Source organism: Eleutherodactylus coqui, chromosome 6, assembly GCF_035609145.1.
Source record: "Eleutherodactylus coqui strain aEleCoq1 chromosome 6, aEleCoq1.hap1, whole genome shotgun sequence".
NCBI lineage: Eukaryota > Metazoa > Chordata > Amphibia > Anura > Eleutherodactylidae > Eleutherodactylus > Eleutherodactylus coqui.
The window spans coordinates 145,180,311-145,197,926 of record NC_089842.1 but is presented as its reverse complement, the minus strand read 5'-3'; the positions used below and the strand labels follow the sequence as shown (position 1 = coordinate 145,197,926).

At 43.7% G+C, this 17,616-nt stretch overlaps 1 protein-coding gene across 1 annotated transcript in view; it reads right to left on the bottom strand.

The window, feature by feature from the left end:
- The window catches only part of FLT3LG (fms related receptor tyrosine kinase 3 ligand), a 111,300-nt gene extending 99,229 nt beyond the window's left edge, over positions 1 to 12,071 (bottom strand). The window contains exon 1 of the mRNA XM_066607828.1: positions 11,943 to 12,071. The gene's annotated coding sequence lies outside the window, so the exon portion shown is untranslated. The remainder of the gene's footprint in view (positions 1 to 11,942) is intronic.
- Positions 12,072 to 17,616: the final 5,545 nt, after the last annotated feature.

Below are 17,616 nucleotides of genomic sequence, written 5' to 3'. Positions count from 1 at the left end.
AGTCGAATTACCAGCTAATGACAGGAGATACGAAAAAATAAATATGAGAACGATTGTTCTCAGGTATTCCAGTGATGATAGGTGATTCGGAATATACATACTTAGTATTGTTGTATACAGGAATGTGAGATTTTTTTTGGGGGGGGGGGGGTCAAATTTATTACACTGAATTAGAAATAGAAAAAAAAGAACGTGAATTTTATACCATTTCTGCCCATTTCTCTGTCTCTGTCCGGGTACCATACTGGCTCTGTCCGGGTACCATAAGAAAGTCCAAACCGTGCCGCAAAAACTGCCTAAAAATATTAACCCTGTTTTGAAAAATATTTAATGTGGATGTGGATATTTAGGCAACAAAGCCTTAGGTCTCCTGCACACGAACGGACTAGCATTGTGGAATCCGCGGCAGACAGCGGACCGTGGACCCGCAGCAAATACCGTTCATAACATACTATGGAAAAGTGCTTCTTCCTGCACACGAGTGGAAATCAATTGTGACTTCTGCTTGCGGAGGTAAAATCACAGCATGTTCCATTTTAGTGCTGATTCTGCATGGACAGCTTCTATTTAAGTCAATGGAAGCCGTCCAACCCGTGGCCATTGCGCAATTGACACTGCTTATAGGTTGCAGGTACCAGTGTCATCGCCTAGCGACGGCGCGGGAACATAAACATTTAAAAAAAAAAAGGGTACTGAGCTTGACTGACAAGTTCGCCATCTGGACCATCCGCAGTACAGATAATGAAGAAAGAAGGCAGATACACGTGGTCGCCGGCCAGGGTCAGAGTCAGATTCCACTGCGGGCTTCCGAATGCGAAATCCGTCTCTGCTGTGTGCAGGCGGCCTTAGTCATAAAGGGCTTAAGGAAAGAAAAAACTGACATGATATCATATCTGTGTGTGAGTCTATGACATTGTTAGTGGACCGCTCTTCTGATGTGTGTTGTAGTAAATACTAAAATTTGCAAATGGAAATTCGGCACATCCACCTGAAACACGAAGGAGTTTGCACATCTCTGTTGGACTATGTTTTATGCATTTTAGAAGATAGAATAAGAAAACAAAACTTTTCTGGATATACCAGATTTCCGTTTGCAAGTTTATCTACACTGAGCCGACAGTTCTCTGGCCGCCCAGTCCCATGTGAGTGGGGTGCTGAGTGAACATTGCACCTGCAGCAGTAAGAACATTTCTTCTGTGCAACTTCAAAATACTAGAATTCCCCATAAAAGAACAAGTCTGGGCATCTTCTCTTAGAATTCTGCAATGTTCTTCTTACTTGACAGCACCAAAGTGTAGAGCAACATGTTCAATCGACAAGGCAACGGTAATGACTGTTTTTCAATTTATTCCCACATTTCCAGGAGGAATGGCACAATGCAGATTTCTGAGAAAAGTTACTCCAGTAACTCCAGTATTTGCTACAATAGACCTATCAGAGTTGAGGGGTCCTCTTTAAAATCTTCAGCTAGCCAGTGAAAGTGAGATTTATTCAGTCGGATTTGCTGACAGTCGTTACAATAAGAGATGAGCGAGCATGTTCGTCCGAGCTTGATGCTTGTTCAAGCATTAGCATACTTGAGAGTACTCATTACTCGAGCGAGCACCACGAGCTGCTCGAGAAAATTTCACCCTCTCCTCCCCACGTCTTCAATGAAGCCGCGACTGCTGCCGGCGGCTCCATTGAAGACAATGGTCTGCCGGCAACCCTGAATTCTCTGCGCTGACCCCGGCTCTGTGATGCTGTTCTTTGAGCAGGCTGTGTGGTCCCGTTCTTGTGATTGGCTGAGGCGCTCAGCCAATCACAATCAGCTCTTTCAGCTCTGCTCAAAGAACAGGACCACAGAGCCGGGGGGTAGCGCAGAGAAGACGCGGCTGAGCCCTGGCAGCTGAAGGAAGGTGAGTATTTATTTTTTTACACAACTTTTACTGTTTTTTTACGGAAGAGCTTATATTTAAAGCCCTTCCCTGACATTCAATGACAGGGTGTCGGCAACAGGATCCTGTACAGCAGCTGTCATGTGTGACAGCTGCGGTAGGGGATTGAAGAATTCCTTTGCTGCATCTGTCACAGATGTGGCAGGTGCAGCAGCAGGGAATTCCTTTTACTAGCGGCAGATGTGTTCTTCATCCCCGCAGGGGACACAGCAGCGGCGGACAGGTAAGTTTATTTTTTTATTTTTTTTTTACACTAAAATTTTTGTTTTTCAGGGAAGGGCTTATATAGAAAGCCCTTCCATGAAAAACATTTCAGGGGTGCCGGCAGACCATTGTTTTCAATAGAGCCGCCGGCAGCAGCAGCGACTCCATTGAAAACAATGCACGCTCCTCCCGGAGCATCGGTCCCCCTAAAAAATGCTCGAGTCTCCCATTGACTTCAATGGGTTCATTACTGGAATCGAGCTCTCCAGCATTACAAAAAGCTCGGCTCGAGTAACGAGCACCTGAGCATTTTGGTGCTCGCTCAACTCTAGTTACAATATAAATCTGACTAATAATGAAAATTACTCCATGAAGAAATAGCAATAGAAGTAATAATAATGGTAATAGTGTGGAATATCTTCATGAGCTATGATCACATGAGCACATAATATTAGTCCTAATTCCTAGTGTCCTCTTGGAATGTTGGCAAACTTACTTTAGAGTAATAGTAAATCCAAAGCTAACTAACTCATATCATGGTGCTCCCTGGCATTCCAGGTGTGCATGATGTTCCCTTGCAGGGAGAAATATGTAGAGTAGCAGAATATTAAGTAAATATTTTGCCCATGAGCACTAAGAATTTTGGCAAAGTAAATCTGCTAAAAATGATTCATCTTGTTAGACATTTATTGCCGTGAAGGCACGTTTATTGCATATATAATAAACATATTGTGAAATGCTTTCCTCTTGAAGCTGTGGAAGGTATAGAGGACTCGGCCAACACGCTTCTAAATTCTTAAGGAGGGATTAAAAATGTTCTGTCTGTCCTTAGCACTTATCAGATCTAGAGCTACTCTCTACTCAGCTGGATGTTGTATAGATGAGTCACAGGCAAATCCCAGGATTTTCCAGTTGAATATGTAAGTACAGACAGTGACGAAATAATTTGGCTCCAAAATTTGGGGATTTATTAGCCAAAAGAGCGCAAGTAAATAGTTTAACCTATAGTCATGCTGCATAGATAGAAATGTAAAGAATGTTTAAGAATTCTTTCACACACAGGTTTTGCGAGACGTTTTTTGATGCAGTTTTTTGAGCTATAGAAGGAAGTGGATCCAGCAGGAAGTAGTAAAATTGCTCCTACCCACTTGCGTTTTTTTTTTTTACGCTGCGATAACGCTGCATTTTTTTCAACGCGATTGTCAATAGGACCTTCTAATGTTAAAATCGCAACGCACAAAAACCGTAAAGCACCAACTTGCGATGTGTTTTTAACATTAGAAAGTCCCATTGATATTCGCGTTACAAAAACGCAGCGATATTGCAGCGTTAAAAAAACGCAAGTGGGTGTGAGCCCTTATTCCATCCTTTATATCTTCATTTCCTTTTGAATCCACTTCTGACTTAGGGCGGCTGGACATGGACGGATTTGCGTTGTGGAATTCGGAGCGGGTGTCTGCCTCCGTATTCCGCTGCAAATACTGCCCATAGTAAGCTATGGAAAAGCGATTTTTCCTCTACATGTGAGGAAATCCATCGCGATTTTCTGCAGATTCCCCATGGACATCTTCCATTTAAGTCAATAGAAGCCGTTTGACACGCAGCCCTTCTGCATTGACATTGCGGAAAGGTTGCGGGTACCCGCCTTATTGCCTAGCAGCGACGCAGGAATGGCGGGGGTTAAAAAAAAAAAGAGGCACTGCGTATGTCTGACGGCTTGCCGTGCGGACCATTCGCAGTACAGAAAAAAGAAGCGAATATGAGGTACGTGCGGATGCGAATGGGCACAGGGTCAGATTCCACTGTGGGCTCCCGCATGCGTATTCCGACTCTTTCGTGTGCAGTAGGCTCAAAAAACGTAAACTATTACGAATCAAACTGTGTGAAACTACCCTTAGCATGGAACCCTGAAGTGGATATGTCCTTACTTAATTTATCTGGAAATCCAACATATCCGGATACCCTGTTTCCCCTAAAAATAAGACAGGGTCTTATATTCATTTTTGCTCCCCCCCAAATATTTTTTTTTATATGTATAGCTGCCTGGACACTATTTAAATTGACTTTTTTATTAACTATAACTAAGACCTATTTTTGGAATAGGGCTTTTATTTCAAGCATCTTCAGAAATCCTGAAAAATCATGCAAGGGCTTATTTTTGGGGTAGGTCTTATTTTCAGGGAAACATGGGTATATATGGTGTGAAATGTTCAACAAACATGAAAAACGTATACAATACATCCAATAGATGACTCCAATGGCTGCCATGCATTGGACATCTCTTGCTTATAGACCCCTCATGCTAAAAAAGAGCAATATTGTATACTTTTGCTGCATTTACATTATCAAACAGCAGTTGCTGAATGGGATAGGCCTGGCTCTCACACCGCCCAGCGAGAGATAGTGTAACCCCAGCTAACCCCGTCCACCCGCCATGATTGACATTTTTCTCAGTATGCAGTGTAATAGCCACTCAATAATTAAATTCTTGCTCCAGGATTAGAAATTGGCCCCTTTTAAACCTTGAAATCATCGCAGGAAAGTGTGCTTTCCATTTCCTGGTATGTAGCCATTGTCTTGGACAATAGGAATCGGAGGAAATTTCAGAATCACTACATCTAGGCCTGTAGAGGATGCTCCAGCTGATCAATTCCGGACCCCTCTGAACTCAACAAAATGGCATATCTTGTCAATTACATATTCCACAGTGTATTCAGAGTCAAGGACATCGTACAGATAGACTAACTTATGGCTTCACTAGGGTCACAATGGCCTTTTGCTGCCAACTTATATCCCGGGATATAATTTCAGACTTTGTATTAATATGAGGGGTACGTAACCTGGCTCCGTTTCCCTCTCCTGCATTTTATATATGCAGTTGTAAGAAAGAGTATAAACCCATTGGAGTCACCTGGATTTCTGCAATAAATTCTAATAAAATGTGGTCTGATTGTGTTTGACTATGAAAATGATTTAAATAACAATCTAAACTGAGGGAGAAAAAATAAGTGAACGTCTGTGCTGATTACTTCTGCAAGAACTAAATTGATACATTTTGTTTCAATTAAAAAGATGAGATTAGAAGTGTGGATTTCATAGCTGCTTTGCTCATTAAATAAAGCTACACAAAGCCTGGTTACTGACAAATCTGTTCTTTAAGAGAGATTGCTTAGTGCAAGCTAGACCTTGATGCAAACAACTTTCAGAAGACCTCAAAAGATGCCTTAGGCTGGGTTCACATGGGTCGGAATTGCCTCGGAATGTCCGTGCGGACTTTTTAATCCCGGGATTAGCCAGCAAAGTGGACGAGATATGTAAAATCTCGTCCACTGAAATTGCCATGCGGTGTGGAAATCAAAGACGCGGCATGTCAATTCTTTCTCCGTTTCCACACCGGCCTCTCTCCTCTCTATGGGCGAAGATAGCCGCAGCGAAATGCCGACAGTGAAGCCGCTCCAAAATCCGTTGCTAAAGGTCGCGGGTTTTGAAGCTGCACTTATCCCGCGGAAATCTTGCAGTTTTTCCATGCGGTCATTCCGCCAGATTTCCGCTGGATTTAGGTCCCTTGTGAACCCAGTCTTCTAGAGACATTTGAAGCTGAGAAGTGCAAGAAAGCATTGCTAAAAATTCGGGTGTACAACAATCCATGGTTAGGCAAATTATCTACACATGGCGGAAACTCACAACAGTTGCTACTCTCCCTAGGAGTGGGCACCCTGGTAAGATCACTTCAAAAGGACAACAGGTAATCCTGAAAGAGGTGAAAAAGGTTGACAGCAAAAGATCTACAGAAGACTCTACAAACTGTAAAAACCTCTTTTCATGTGTCCACTATTAGAAAAACACTGAGCAAGAGTGATATTCATGGCAACAGTCCATGACCTCAAGCCGAAGCGACGTTGGGTGACGCAATAAAACAACGACCCAAAGCACACAAGTAAATTAACTAAAGAATTGTTGAATTTTGTGCTTTGGAACGGCCAAATAAGAGTCCTGACATAACCCTCTGGAGATTCTGTGGAATGACCTGAAGAAGGCTGTGTATGCAAGGCATTCCAGGAATATTGAGAAACTGAAATATATTTGCAGTCAGGAATGGTCCAAAATTCTTCTCAACATTGTGCAAAGTGACATTGTGGAGGTGATTGCTGGTGATTGCCGCTAAAGAGGGATCTACAAGTTGGGTAAGTCTACATGGCGACTTTGTACATGACGAGGTTGTACTGCAAAAGATTGCTGTGTAGCCCTGCATTCTCCTAATCTATAAGAAGTCAATAGGGGTTGCATTGCAACTCACAAGATGTGATTGAAACCCACATATCAAAAGAAAATCCAGCAACATTTAATTTTTTCTGATCTGTGGGTTGTGATCAAGCCAACTTGGGAGTTGCAATGCAATTCGTACGGATTTAGATTGGTAATCTCAGAACTACACTATGATCTTTCAACATGTAGCCTGTGTTGTGGCCCAAGTCATCCTAGCCTTGAAAGTTTACTTACTTTTTCTTTCTGTACTATGGCTGTTTACCCAATTTGCTCAATAAAAAAACATGAAAGGTACGATTGTTTATGTGTTATATAACGAGGATGTTTGTCTATAATTGTGACCTAGATAACAATTAGGCCTAGTGCCCACTGCCGTGACAGGCTCCGCGAGCGGAATTCCGCAGCGGAGTCCATCACGGTGCCCCTCTCAGAGATCCCATACGCACCTCTAGATCTGCTGCCCGATGTCCCGCATCCCGTGCCGGCAAGAATGCGCAGTACAGCGCATGACGCGCCGGCTGTGTCATGTGACGCGCTGGCAACGTCATATGACACGCCCACAGCGTCACATGACGTGCCGGGAGCTTTATATGACGCGACGTCGGTGGGCGGGGAACCATTTTCCCACTATCTACCGCTGTGCTACAGTGGAAGATAGCGTGATGGACGGCTTCCATTGACTGTAATGGAAGCCGTCCGCGTATGCCCGCGGCAAATAGAACATGCCGCGGGTGATTACGGTGATTTCACAGGTAGGTATTCCACGGTGGAGCATTGCGCTATTAGGTTCAATAGAACCTAATAGCTGCAGGACAACGCCACGGATTTCCGCTGCATGTTACGTGGCGGAAATCCGCCCGTGGGAATTAGGCCTTAGACCACAGGATTGTAGAGCATGGACACCTGTCTCTGTGCTGTCTGATTCGCACGGACACAGCGCATAAACATGTACTAGCATTTCCTACTTCTCACCTGTGATATAGGCAGGAATAGGATATGTGAGGATTTTTTCTGCGCAGATCACTGATCCATGGTCTCAATCCTATGTTCAAGCAAAAGGCGTCAGCAAATAAAGGTTACTCTTTAAATAATGAAAAGTTTTATAATTTTCCAATATACTTTCTTTATTGATTTCTCACAGCCATCTATAGATGACTGAATAAAAAAATTACGCAATCAGAAAATAAAAACATTTGGAAAATTATTCTCTATCTGGTTTTAATTAATAAAAAAGATTTCTGGTGATATATTCCCTTTAAATGAAGGAAATTTGGAGCTTCCTAGAGCTGGCAAACCTACCAAACTAATTAATAGGGGGAGAAGGACCTAGGTAAGAAAGGTGATTAAGAACCTAATGGTTACTCTGGCCAAGCTGCAAAGATCCTGTGTGCAGATGGGAGAAACTTCCAGAATGTCAACTATCACTACAGCAAGCCACCAGTCTGTGCGTTATGGGGTATTATTGCATCTTGACTGTCTGCCTAAGACTGCCTGTCCACGGACGTTATTCAATTGCGTTCCCCGCGGAGATAATACGGCCACGGGGAACACAATGCATGCTTTCCATAGTGTTGCTATGAAAAGCGGCGCCCCCCTGTCCACGAGTGAAGAACCATTGCAATTCTCCGCGGTCAGCCTATCTGTCAGACAGGCTGACAGCGGAGATCCACCTGCCGGCTCCCGGGCAGCGGATCTCTGCCGCGGGATACCACAACTCCCGTGGAAAGACAACCTAAGGCCGGCTGCACACGAGCGTGACGGGCTCCGCCGCGGAATATTCCGCGGCGAAGCCCGTCACGGCGCCCCCCAGAGACCCCATACTTACCAGCGGATCCGCCGTTCTGGGTCCCGCATGACGTTTCCCCGCCCACCGCCGCCACATCACATGACACGCCCACCGCGTCACATGACGCGGCCGGCCGTGTCATGTGACGCGCCGGCCGCGTCATATGACGCGGCGGCGGTAGGCGGGAAAGCGTTTTCACGCTATCTTCCGCTGTGTTATAGCGGGAGGTAGCGTGAACGGACGCCTTCCATTGACTGCAATGGAAGCCGTCAGCGCGTACACCCGCGGCAAATAGAGCATGCCGCGGGTGAAAACGGGAGATTTCACTGTGCGGAATTCCGCGGTGGAATTCCGCACCGTGTGCCCTGAGCTATTAGGTTCAATAGAACCTAATAGCTGCGGGCAACGCAGCGGATTTTTGCCCCGAATTACGCGGCGGAAATCCGTTCTGGGAAGGAGGCCTTAGGCTGCAGCGTGGGCACAAATTTATCCACACTGTGCTGCTAGGACCTTTGTACTTTCACCCTATCGACAGCTAGGGGTGTGATAGGGGCGTTCCTCCTGTCAAACCCCTAGCTTCCGGTGGTGTCAAGGTACAATAATACAGCGTTATGGCAGAGTGGCCAGAAAGAAGCCTCTCCTTGGTAAAAGACACCTAGAGTTTGCCAAAAAGCACTTAAAGGACTCTCAGACTGTACGAAACAAGATTCTCTAGTCTGATGAAACTAAGACTGAACTTTCTGGCCACAATTATAAGTATTAGGTCTGGAGGAAACCAAGCACCGCTCATCACCTGCCCAATACCATCCCTACAATCCAACATGGTGGTCGCAGCATGATCCTGTAGGGTGTTTTCAGTGGGTGGATCAGGGAGACAAGTCAGGGTGGGTGGTAAGCTGAATGGAGCAAGTACAGAGATATTCCTAATGAAAGCATGATCCAGAGCACAAGGGACCTCATACTTGGCAGAAGGTTCACCTTCCAACAAGACAATGACCCTAAGCATACAGCCAAGACAATACAGGAAAGTCTTAGGGACAACTCTGTGAATTGCCAGAGCCCTGACTTGAATCTAATTGAACACCTCTGGAGAGACCTCAAAATGTCTGTCCACAGACTGCCCCCATCCAACCTGACAGAGCTTGAGGGGATCTGCAGAGAAAAATGGCAGAAAATCCCCAATTCCAGATAGATAGATAAATAGATTGATAGAGCTGTGAGATACAGAGATGAGTAACACACTCCAGCTGCAGTAGATGGATATGAGACAGAAAGACAGATAGATGATAAAGCAGAGAATTTTTTATGAGAGAGATAAATATGAGATAGATAGAGCTGTGAAATAGAGAGAGAGATGAGTAACACACGCCAGCTATAGTAGATAGATAAATAGATAGATAGATAGATATTAGATAGATAGAAAGATATGAGATAGATAAAAGATAGATAGATAGATATGAGATCAATAGATGATAGAGCTGTGAGATAGATAAGAGATAGATGATAGAGCTATGAGATAGATGGATATATACATGATAGAGTTATGAGATATATATTTAGATAGGTGTTTAGATAGATATGAGATAGATAGATGGTATAGCTATGAGATAGATAGATATGATATAAATGATAGAGCTATGAGATAGATTGATGATAGAGCTATGCGATATATAGATGATAGAGCTATGAGATACATAGATACGAGATAGATAGAAGATAGATATGAGAAAGAAGATAGATAGATATGCGATAGATATAAATAAATAGGTAGATATGAGATAGATAGAGCTGTGAAATAGAGAGAGATGAGTAACACTCCAGCTGAAGTAGATAGATAGATAGTTAGACAGATAGATATGAGATAGATAGATAGATAGATAGATAGATAGATAGATAGATAGATAGAGAGATAGATAGATAGATAGATATGAGTTCGATAGATGATAGAGCTATGATATATATATATATATATATATTTAGATAGATATGAGATAGATGATAGAGCTATGGGATAGATAGATGATAGAGCTATGCGATAGATAGAAGTTAGATAATAGGTAGATAGACGAGAAAGATAGAGATATAGATAGATGGATAGATAGATATAAGATAGATAATAGATAGATGATAGAGCTATGAGATAGATGTTTAGATAGATATGAGATAGATAGATAATATAGCTATGAGACAGATAGATATGATAGATGATAGAGCTATGCGATAGATATATAGATAATAGAGCTATGAGATAGATAGATGATAGAGCTATGAGCTAGATAGATGATAGAGCTATGAGCTAGATAGATGATAGAGCTATGAGCTAGATAGATGATAGAGCTATGAGATAGATAGATAGATAGATAGATATGAGATAGATAGAAGATAGATAGATATGAGATAGATTGATAGATATGAGATAGATAGAGCTGTGAAATAGAGAGAGAGATGAGTAACACACGCCAGCTATAGTAGATAGATAGATAGTTAGATAGATATAAGATAGATAGATATGCGATAAATAGAAGATAGATAGATAGATATGAGATAAATAGAAGATAGATAGATAGATAGATAGATAGATAGATAGATAGATAGATAGATAGATAGATAGATATGAGATAAATAGAAGATAGATAGAAATGAGTTCGATAGATGATAAAGCTATGAGATAGATATGAGATAGATAGATAGATAGATAGATAGATAGATAGATAGATAGATAGATAGATAGATAGATAGATAGATAGATAGATAGATGATAGAGCTATGGGATAGATAAATGATAGAGCTATGCGATAGATAGAGCTATGAGATAGATAGATAGATAGATAGATAGAGATAGATAGAAGATAGGTAGATGATAAAACTATGAGATAGATAGACAGATAGATATGAGATAGATAGATAGATAGATAATAGATAGAAGATATCTATCTCATATCTATCTATATCTCTATTTCATCTATCTATTATCTATCATCTATCTAGATGATAGAGCTATGAGATAGATAGATGATAGAGCTATGTGATAGATATATAGATGATAGAGCTATGAGATAGCTAGATAGATATGAGATAGATAGATGATAGAACTGTGAGACAGATAGATAGATATGAGCTAGAAATAGATAGATAGATAGATATGAGATAGATAGATAGATAGATAGATAGATATGAGATAGATAGATAGATAGATAGATAGATAGATAGATAGATAGATAGATAGATAGATAGATAGATAGATAGATAGATAGATAGATAGATAGATATAGCTGTGGATTACAGAGAGATGAGTAACATACTCCAGCTGCAGTAGATAGATATGAGCTAGATAGATAGATAAATATAGATATGAGATAGATAGATAGAGAGATAGATTGAGAGATAGATAGATAGATAGATAGATAGATAGATAGATAGATAGATAGATAGATAGATAGATAGATAGATGATAGAGCTATGAGATAGATATGAGATAGATAGATAGATAGATAGATAGATAGATAGATAGATAGATAGATAGATAGATCTGTGAGATAGATAGATGCTGGAGCTATAAGGCACATACTACAGATAGAATAGATAAGACAGATGAGTAACGACCGCCAGCTGCAGTAATGCAATGCGCCCTGACACATGAGCAGGCAGTAGAAGGTAAAGTCAGCGTGAGAACACACGGTGATATGAGGCACATTGGCTCCTTGTCTGTCAGGCGCCCGGCGCAGGTAGCGGGTCTGCACGGGACTCACCTGGATGTAGGTGGGCTCCTCAGGACTCTGCGCCCCTTCTGCGGCTCATCCCTCGCAGGCGGCTGCGGTAATTTGCAAGGCAGTAGTTAACCTGCAGGCTGTTAGAGGAGTGCGCCCCCCCTCCCCCCCCCCCCGACCCCCGGTACGACTAAACGGAGTGGAATCCCCCCGGCGCCCGGCTGCAGAGACGGGTGTCTCGGCTGCTACGGCTGACCTCTGCAAAGAGAAAGTGAAAGTCTGACTGCACAGCAATAAATAGCCCTTTTATCATGTCAGTGCCGCAGCCAGTACCACGTGTAGCATGTATCAGGGCGGATGGAAATCCCCCTGGTAATGGCAGCCTCTCCCCTCAAGACAGATTCCCTTTTTAATTACACTTTCTTAATTGTGGTTAATAAGTCAATTGCTTTGTGTGAGGCTCCCAAAAACTAGCTTGTGTCACATCTGCGCTGGAGCTTCTGTGCGTCCGGAGATCCCGTCACAGATCGGCGCAAAACACCGGAAGAAAAGGATGGGTAGAAAGCGGACAGACACCATTATAGCCGAAGGGGTCCGTGCAGCGCTGTTTGCTTCCGGCCAGAGACGAAGCTGGTGCTGCCTGGCAATTGTCGGGAAAACTTAAAGGGGCTTTGTCATTAAAAAAAAAAATAAAAAATCAATACAGATAGTCCCCTACATGCGGACATGTACCGTTCCAGGAACCTGTTCGCAAGTCCGAACAAATGGTTGTATGGAGGGGATCGCAGGTGGATCCCGCTCCATACAATGACGGGTGCTGGCTGTTCTTACAGCGGACACCCGGCGGCAGCAGTTCCTGACGAGCAGCGCCTCAGGGCTGCCTATGCAGGGTGCCTAGCAACCGCACAGTGTCCCGCGATCTGACCGGACATGCTTTTATCAGGCTTGATAGAAGCCTGCCCGGTCCTTGCACAGTATGATGTAATGCCATAGCATTACATCATACTGTGCAGGACAGATTGTTCGCATCTTGCGAAGTTCGTAAATCGAACGTTCGCAAGTCGGGGACTATCTGTACTTACCTATTCCTCACCCGTCAGTCTCCTTATTGCACCTTCTCGCTGATCTTCACCTCCAGCCGGCCGGATCTTCTTCTTCCTGTTATAGAGCGTCCATTCTCTGCCTTCTTCCTGCAGGTCAGTACCGTTCACTGCCTAGGAAGGAATGCCGATCTATTGCTGAGACTGCGCACGCACGCTGTCATGTACTATTGAGAAGAGACAGTATGCATGCGCAGTCTCTGCAATAGCTCAGCACTCCCTGCTAGGCAGGGAACGCTACAGCACTTGTGACCGGGTACATTGACCTGCAGGAAGGAGAATGCCGGCAATGTATGCTTCGTCACCGGAAGAAGAGGATCCGGCTGGAGGTGAGGTGACCCGGCGGACAGGAGAAACCAGAAGAAGATCAGCAGGAAGAAGACTGATGGGGGAGGAATAGGTAAGTACAGAATTTTTTTTTTATGACAGAACCACTTTAAGCACTAGGGGCTGCAACTAGCAGCCATGTAATAGCACCGTAACATGTTATATTGTCAATTAGTACTTATTTTGGTACTTCCGGCTGGGTGCTTTTACATCGTGGGAACACGCCTGTGTGATCTGATAGATTGGAATCCAATGCATCAGATGGTAGCGTTTATCGTCCAGCCGTGAAAACGCTGGCCGATATACGCTTGTGTGAATAAGCCCTTAGGGTGGTTTGACACCTACTATGGGGATTCTGCTTTCCTAATCCATTTGGGGAACAGGAAAGGGGAATCCCCGTGGCCTAATGGTTCCGTCTTTGGATGGAACCGAATAGTGTTGGATGGACCCCATTGACTATAATGGGTTCTGCTTGCTTTCTGCCCAGCAACCTGGCTTTTGGTCAGAAGAAAAAGCCTACGCAGCACTTCACACGGGCGTATTGAAGAGCGCAATACGCAGTGAATAGAACCCATTGATTTGTGTGCACAAAAGGTACAGTAAAACACGCGCCTCCATTCAGCATTTGGGCTGCCTGCATCTAAGGGAGGTGGTGTTTATTTCTTCCCATCCTTGTCCTCTCTGTACTTGGCAGATTTAATCCAGGATTTACAGATTGGCATTACTGGGCCTCCAGCACAGTACTGTAATTGGCGCCACGTGCGATCCCTATTAGTTCATGGCAGCACATGGCTCCACTCATACTCATACCATGGGCATATGCGTAGAGCGATGCGGGTCTCCCCACTGCATTCTACAAATTCAACAGCCATATGCTGAGCCGGCAGAGACCGCATATGGCTGAGTATGGCTCTGCGCATGCTCACAAAGCACACACTCACGGACATGCGCAGTGTGTTTTTTTTGTGTGTGTATTGAAATGCTGCCCATACACAATGTATTGCATATGGACAGCATATCATACGCTGCCCATACAGGTGTATAGGGCATGTGTAGAGCATGCTGCAATTTATTTCTCTTGCGTATTGATACGCAGTGTCCACATGCCAATGTGCATGAATCAGTGAAAGTCCATTGACTTACATAGACTCCTTTCATCGCGTATCCCGCTCGCAAAATACGCAGTGAAAACGCGGTCATGGGCATGAGCCCTTAACATCATTGTGGCGCTAATCAGTGCCGCATGACGTGACTTGGCATAGTGGAGATTAACTGCAGCATTATATGATGGACCTCATCGTACATAGCTGATAAGTAAGAAGAATTGGGGGCTGTCAGGGATTACAGCTGTATGGACAGCATAGAAACCATAGGTAAGTGTATTCTATTCCAAAAAGTGCAGCTTCTTAAGAAAGGCGCTGCTTGCCTGAAAGAAAACTACATGAAAACCCGCTGCAAATAAAAACTTCCATGTCTCTTAGCACTGGTGGAACCATTGTACAGAAGTAACACCGCTAATGGTTCTCGGGGTAGTGGGCTAGTGTTGTATTGGTTGCAGCTCAGTGCATCTTGTCATGGCTATGGCATTTGCGCAGCACAGCCACCACTCAAAGTTAATGGCAGCAGCTGCTTTACACGATTAGCGTAGTGTGATTGAAAGGCTCCGGGCGGTTTGCACTGGGGTTGGGGGGTTTTACGAGAAAATTGCAGGTAGCAGTGACACGATGCAACATTTTGCATTAGAAAAAAGCATCACCGATGCTACGAAATCACGTGTACAAAGCTGCGATATTGTAGCAGCAATATTGATGTCGCCCATGTGAAAGAGGCCTTAGTGCCTGGGGCTCTTATACAGACCTATGTGTCTCCATGGAAACAGACTACAAACACTCCCTGTGTAGTCTGATCCTACAGTCATACACCCTTCTATCTCCTACTTCTTGATAACCTACATTCAATAGGTTTGCAAGAGGAACTAATCTCTTCCAATATCTAGATACTCTAATATATAGACATTTTGCTTATACCGGATTTAAATCCCTTTAAAAGTGAATATCTGATTATACGGTATAAGGAAATTACATTTTTCAAGTAATTTGCTAATACTGTATCATGTTAAGTATGACTCAATAGTCGTTGCTGTGCAGATTTATTGGGGTTTTCTGAGACCCTCACAAAGTCGGGGATTGTTATAAAATAAGTAAAGAAGCATAATTCCCCTGCTCATTCCACCACTATTTCAGCCCCGTTGCTCCAGTACTCCCCCCATTGCTCTTTATTTCCAGTGTTGCAGCTAAGGCATAACCAACCACTCACGTGATCACTGCAGCCACACTGGGCACTGGGCATAGTGGTCATCTAGGTAATTGGTCACATCATTGCCATAGTGCTAGGAAACAAAGACTGGCGGTGAGCACTGGAGTGACTGCAGAATTCACTGCCAAGGTATGTTTCATGCTTGGTCCTTCCGTATGAAGTCATCCCCAGCTTCTATAGCAACACAAAAAAAAAGTCAGACCGTCAGATTCTCTTGTTTTTTTAATCCCTATGTCATGCACGCTCCCATCAGGCCCTGTCCAAAAGGCATACTGTACATACTGTATGTGTATCAGTATATCTACATATCTACATACTGTAGTGTATCAGTTTTGCCCACAGTGTTCCTTTAATTGACTTCAAGAGGGATCTTTCTGATACAAAACTGCCAGAACTGTATCATTTAACTCTATGGCTGTGTAAAGGGTGGTAGGAAATTTCAAGTTGAGTCAGAAAAAAGGAGTTCAAACAACTATCAAGATCAATAGTGCAGTTTCTGGGACAACCTAAACTAGGAGTGCAAAACATGCAACCTGGGGGTCAGCCATTCTGTGGAGCCCCAATCGCATGGGCACAGAAATATCACTGCTTGGCTGTTCACATGTGATTTCCATGTCAGGGTGAAGAGGAGTGGCACATAGCAGGGCAACAGCAACAGATAAGAACTAAGGGTGCACCATGTAGTCATGTCTGGGTCCCCTATATATTAGGACAAGTACTGAGGGTGCACTGTGCAGCCATGTCTGGGTCCCCTATATATTAGGACAAATACTAAGGGGGTACTATGTAGCCATGCCTGTGTTCCCTATATATTAGGACAAGCACTAAGGGTGCACCATGTAGTCATGTCTGGGTCCCCTATATATTAGGACAAGTACTAAGGGTACACCATGTAGCCATGCCTGTGTTTCCTATATATTAGGACAAGCACTAAGGGTGGACCATGTAGTCATGTCTGGGTCCCCTATATATAAGGACAAGTACTAAGAGTGAACTATGTAGCCATGCCTTTGTTCCCTACATATTAGGACAAGTACTAAGGGTGCACTGTGTAGCCATGTCTGGGTCCCCTACATATTAGGACAAGTACTAAGGGTGCACTGTGTAGCCATGTCTTTTTCCATTATATATTAGGAGAAGTACTAAGGGTGCACTGTGTAGCCATGTCTGGGTCCCCTACATATTAGAACTAGTACTAAGGGTGCACTGTGTAGCCATGTATGGGTCCCCTCTATATTAGGACAAGTACTAAGGGTGCACTGTGTAGCCATGTCTTTGTCCATTATATATTAGGACATATACTAAGGGTGCACTATGTAGCCATGTCCGGGTCCCTGTATATTAGGACAAGTACCAAGGGTGCACTATGTAGCCATGTCTAGGTCTCCTCTATATTAGGACAAGTGTCAGGGGTGCACTGTATAGCCATGTCTGGGGCTTCTATATATTAGGACAAGTACTAAGGGTGCAATGTGCAGCCATGTCTGGGTCTCCTAAATATTAGGACAAGTACTAGCGGTGTACTATGTAGCCATGCCTATGTTCCCTACATATTAGGACAAGTACTAAGGGTGCACTGTGTAGCCATGCCTGTGTCCTTTATATATTAGGAAAAGTACTAAGGGTGCACTATATAGCCATGTCTAGGTCTCCTCTATATTAGGACAAGTGTCAGGGGTGCACTGTATAGCTGTGTCTGGGGCTTCTATATATTAGGACAAGTACTAAAGGTGCACTGTGTATCCAGTTCTTTTTCCGCTGCATATTAGGACAAGTACTAAGGGTGCACTATGTAGCCATGTCTAGGTCCCCTACATATTAGGACAAGTACTAAGGGTGCACTGTGTAGCCATGTCCGGGTCCCTATATATTAGGACAAGTACTAAGGGTGCACTGTGTAGCCATGTCTGGGTCCCCTATATAATAGGGGAAGTACTAAGGGTGCACTGTGTAGCCATGTATAGGTCCCCAGT